A 5,726-nucleotide genomic window follows, 5' to 3' on the forward strand; every position below is an offset into this window, starting at 1 on the left:
GGAATGAGATTGAAGCACAGGAGTGGTGATGAGTCACTGGAGTGGGGATGAATCACAGGAATGAGATTGAAGCACAGGAGTGGTGATGAGTCACTGGAGTGGGGATGAATCACAGGAGTGGGAGTGAAGCACAGGAGTGGGGGTGAATCACAGGAGTGGGGATGAATCACAGGAGTGGGAGTGAAGCACAGAAGTGGGGGTGAAGCACAGGCGTGGGATTGAAGCACAGGAGTGGTGGTGAAGCACAGGAGTGGGACTGAAGCATAGGAGTTGTGGTGAAGCACAGGAGTGGGAGTGAAGCACAGGAATGGTGGTGAAGCACAGGAGTGGGATTGAAGCACAGGAGTGGTGGTGAAGCACAGGAGTGGTGATTTAGCACAGGGGTGGGATTGAAGCACAGGAGTGGTGGTGAAGCACAGGAGTGGGGGTGAAGCACAGGAGTGGTGGTTTAGCACAGGAGTGGGATTGAAGCACAGGAGTGGTGGTGAAGCACAGGAGTGGTGGTGAAGCACAGGAGTGGTATTGAGGCACAGGAGTGAGGGGTGAAGCACAGGAGTGGTGGTGAAGCTCAGGAGTGGGGGTGAAGCACAGGAGGGGTGGTGAAGCACAGGAATGAGGGTGAAGCACAGGAGTGGTGGTGAAGCACAGGAGTGGGGGTGAAGCACAGGAGTGGTGGTGAAGCACAGGAGTGGTATTGAGGCACAGGAGTGAGGGGTGAAGCACAGGAATGGTGGTGAAGCACAGGAGTGGGATTGAAGCACAGGAGTGGTATCGAGGCACAGGAGTGGTGGTGAAGCACAGGAGTGGGATTGAAGCACAGGAGTGGTGGTGAAGCACAGGAGTGGTGATTTAGCACAGGGGTGGGATTGAAGCACAAGAGTGGTGGTGAAGCACAGGAGTGGTGGTTTAGCACAGGAGTGGGATTGAAGCACAGGAGTGGTGGTGAAGCACAGGAGTGGTGGTGAAGCACAGGAGTGGTATTGAGGCACAGGAGTGAGGGGTGAAGCACAGGAGTGGTGGTGAAGCTCAGGAGTGGGGGTGAAGCACAGGAGGGGTGGTGAAGCACATGAATGAGGGGGAAGCACAGGAGTGGTGGTGAAGCACAGGAGTGGGGGTGAAGCACAGGAGTGGTGGTGAAGCACAGGAGTGGTACTGAGGCACAGGAGTGAGGGGTGAAGCACTGGAGTGGTGGTGAAGCACAGGAGTGGGGGTGAAGCACAGGAGTGCTGGTGAAGCACAGGAGTGGGGGTGAAGCACAGGAGTGGGGGTGAAGCACAGGAGTGGTGGTGAAGCACCGGAGTGGTACTGAGGCACAGGAGTGAGGGGTGAAGCACTGGAGTGGTGGTGAAGCACAGGAGTGGGGGTGAAGCACAGGAGTGGTGGTGAAGCACAGGAGTGGGGGTGAAGCACAGGAGTGGTGGTGAAGCACAGGAGTGGGGGTGAAGCACAGGAGTGGTGGTGAAGCACAGGAGTGGGGGTGAAGCACAGGAGTGGTGGTGAAGCACAGGAGTGGTGGTGAAGCACAGGAGTGGTGGTGAAGCACAGGAGTGTCGGGTGAGGCACAATGGACAAGGTGTTGTAACATGAGACCATTATACTCGCTAATTATCCTCGCTAATTAACATTGCTAATTACGTCACTAACTAGAATATCGTTAACCCCTAGTTCCAGAAGCTCTATAATTAAAAAGCACGTACATGCACCTTAACTAACCTCAATTATCATCTGTGTCCAAAGGATTCAGTCCAAATTTACATAAATGTTAAAATATAAAATTTGACAAATTCTTGGTTCACATGATAGTGTTATCCACATCAAGTTAAATTTTATTTTCAAAAAAAGTTCAACAGAACTGCCAGTTAGGTTAGGTTAAATTAGGTTAGAATATGTTGGGTTAAATTAAGGATGTTTGGTTGAGGTATGGCGTACGTGTATGTAAATGTGCTGTGGAGGTCAAACGTTTCGTCAGTAATGATACCCAGGTACTGTACATGTGTCTCATTCATCTATGTCAGGGGTCAGCAGCGAGGCAATTCACCTCTTGATCGTATCAGCAAAACTGATGTTTTTAAAGTGTCTCAGTTCGGTTACTGTCTTTCAGTAACCATAGCGAGGCAGTTGTTTGTCTAGCCTCTCAGCGAGGCAGTTGTTTGTCTAGCCTCTCAGCGAGGCAGTTGTTTGTCTAGCCTCTCAGCGAGGCAGTTGTTTGTCTAGCCTCTCAGCGAGGCAGTTGTTTGTCTAGCCTCTCAGCGAGGCAGTTGTTTGTCTAGCCTCTCAGCGAGGCAGTTGTTTGTCTAGCCTCTCAGCGAGGCAGTTGTTTGTCTAGCCTCTCAGCGAGGCAGTTGTTTGTCTAGCCTCTCAGCGAGGCAGTTGTTTGTCTAGCCTCTCAGCGAGGCAGTTGTTTGTCTAGCCTCTCAGCGAGGCAGTTGTTTGTCTAGCCTCTCAGCGAGGCAGTTGTTTGTCTAGCCTCTCAGCGAGGCAGTTGTTTGTCTAGCCTCTCAGCGAGGCAGTTGTTTGTCTAGCCTCTCAGCGAGGCAGTTGTTTGTCTAGCCTCTCAGCGAGGCAGTTGTTTGTCTAGCCTCTCAGCGAGGCAGTTGTTTGTCTAGCCTCTCAGCGAGGCAGTTGTTTGTCTAGCCTCTCAGCGAGGCAGTTGTTTGTCTAGCCTCTCAGCGAGGCAGTTGTTTGTCTAGCCTCTCAGCGAGGCAGTTGTTTCTCTAGCCTCTCAGCGAGGCAGTTGTTTCTCTAGCCTCTCAGCGAGGCAGTTGTTTGTCTAGCCTCTCAGCGAGGCAGTTGCTTGTCTAGCCTCTCAGCGAGGCAGTTGTTTGTCTAACCTCTCAGCGAGGCAGTTGTTTGTCTAGCCTCTCAGCGAGGCAGTTGTTTCTCTAGCCTCTCAGCGAGGCAGTTGTTTCTCTAGCCTCTCAGCGAGGCAGTTGTTTGTCTAGCCTCTCAGCGAGGCAGTTGCTTGTCTAGCCTCTCAGCGAGGCAGTTGTTTGTCTAGCCTCTCAGCGAGGCAGTTGTTTGTCTAGCCTCTCAGCGAGGCAGTTGTTTCTCTAGCCTCTCAGCGAGGCAGTTGTTTGTCTAGCCTCTCAGCGAGGCAGTTGTTTGTCTAGCCTCTCAGCGAGGCAGTTGCTTGTCTAGTTTCTCAGCGAGGCAGTTGTTTCTCTAGCCTCTCAGCGAGGCACTTGTTTCTCTAGTTTCTCAGCGAGACAGTTGTTTCTCTAGCCTCTCAGCGAGGCAGTTGTTTGTCTAGCCTCTCAGCGAGGCAGTTGTTTGTCTAGCCTCTCAGCGAGGCACTTGTTTCTCTAGTTTCTCAGCGAGACAGTTGTTTCTCTAGCCTCTCAGCGAGGCAGTTGTTTGTCTAGCCTCTCAGCGAGGCAGTTGTTTGTCTAGCCTCTCAGCGAGGCAGTTGCTTGTCTAGTTTCTCAGCGAGGCAGTTGTTTCTCTAGCCTCTCAGCGAGGCACTTGTTTCTCTAGTTTCTCAGCGAGGCAGTTGTTTCTCTAGCCTCTCAGCGAGGCAGTTGTTTGTCTAGCCTCTCAGCGAGGCAGTTGCTTGTCTAGTTTCTCAGCGAGGCAGTTGTTTCTCTAGCCTCTCAGCGAGGCACTTGTTTCTCTAGTTTCTCAGCGAGGCACTTGTTTCTCTAGTTTCTCAGCGAGACAGTTGTTTCTCTAGCCTCTCAGCGAGGCACTTGTTTCTCTAGTTTCTCAGCGAGACAGTTGTTTCTCTAGCCTCTCAGCGAGGAAGTTGTTTCTCTAGCCTCTCAGCGAGGCAGCAGTCTGGAGAAACCTAAGGTATACAGTCACGAAGCATGGTCCTTGCAAATGTTTTCAAATAGTGTTAGGGTGTAATTGACATGTGTCCGGGGCTCTGGACTCACTACGACAGATCACGCGAGACAGGATACTTGTACTCCCAGCTCAGTCTTAATGACAAACTACGAGAGGCAAAGAGAAAAGAGTTTTATTGCTAAAGACTAACCGAATAGACCGGATCCACATCCCTAGAGGTATTTGTCTCTCGTATATTTAACGGCCAGCTCCTTGTAAACAATATACATCCCTATGCAATGGTTTCCTCCTATACAACGATTACCCCAGTGCAATAACAAGATTCCCATGCAACGATTACCCCAATGCAATAACAAGATTCCCATGCACCGATCGCAACCCGATCATGGTATGAGATCCCCCATGCTGTGTGGACAGCGACCACGTACCCCTCACGGACTCTCCAGATGACGTCCGTGCCTGCGAGGAGAGCTTCATGTCATTAACTTGCTCCAGCCAATATGTGTGTAAATTGCTTGTTTACTGACCTAGACGAAAAGTGGTAAAAAAACAACTAGTTGAAGGCTCGAGTGGGGGAAGGAGGGAAGGGGATGGAGACTGGAGGGGAGAAGGGATGATCTGTGAGGGGGCGGTGTGGAGAGGCGGGGGTGAGTGGAGTGTTTGTAATGGTGGCAAGGGGGGCCGGGGGATGGGGCTTCAATACCACGCACCACCACCCATCACCAAACTACGTCTCTATTACCACCACTCGTTACCACACCACTACTACCATCACCACCACCATTACAAACGCCATCCACCAACACCACCTATCCAGACCACATACAAAAACTACACACAACCACCACCACACACCACCACCCATTTAGACCACAAATAATCACCATTCAAGACACAATCACCACCAACGCCCATGTCGATCACACCACCATGACCATCACCACATGAACAATCACACTCCAACACAAATGCACACACCACACACCCAAACCCACACACTAACACCACCACCATCACACACACACCACCACCACTACAGTAATTCTGCCTAAATAATAACAGATCTTTATCTCGTTTTCACGACATTTGAACTTGCAAGTTTTAATTTACGTTTTAAATGAGGCTAAACCTTGATATTTCTGTTCTAATGTAACTCAGTGATATTAATTTTATGAAAAAAATGTCATATTCCATCAGCAATTATAAAGTATCTGAGTGATGCATATGTTTAAAACTGTCTATTTAGCAATGAGTACACGGAGGATCGAACCTTCACTCTCTCAAATGTTGCATTAAAGTTGATATAACATTGTAATGATGATGACCTGGGGAGGGAGACTGCTGGTGAGTAAGTGGGTGGTGAGGGAGGACGTTGTTGGTGACTTAGTGGGTGGTGAGGGAGAACATTGTTGGTGAATAAGTGGGTAGTGAAAGAAGACATTGTTGGTGAGTAAGTGGGTGGTGAGGGAAGACATTGTTGGTGAGTAAGTGGGTGGTGAGGGAGGACATTGTTGGTGACTTAGTGGGTGGTGGAGTTAAGGGAGAGAAAGGGAGGAGTGAGAGGAGTTTAATTAAGTGAGAGGGGAGAAGGGAGGATGTAGGGAAGCGATAGTTATATTTCTGGATAAAAATGAAGGAAGGGAGAGACGGAGGGATCGAAAGTTACCTTATTGGTAAAGAGAGAAGGAGAGAGATACACAGACAGAGACAGAGACATAGACAGACACAAACATAGACAGAGACAGAGACAAACTCATATAGACATCTAATCAAAGAAGAGGTCTGCAGACACGTCTAACCAATCCTATAACAAGCAGCGCCAGTGTTGAGCCCAAGCAAAATTGAACATTAAGAAAAGTAAGAAGCTCTGATGAGCTAAGTTACAAAAACTGGAACATCCAGTACTCGTTACACTTTACCAACGCTAAAAAAAGAGGAGA

The sequence above is a fragment of the Cherax quadricarinatus genome, chromosome 27 (assembly GCF_038502225.1).
Source record: "Cherax quadricarinatus isolate ZL_2023a chromosome 27, ASM3850222v1, whole genome shotgun sequence".
In the NCBI taxonomy this organism is placed as follows: domain Eukaryota; kingdom Metazoa; phylum Arthropoda; class Malacostraca; order Decapoda; family Parastacidae; genus Cherax; species Cherax quadricarinatus.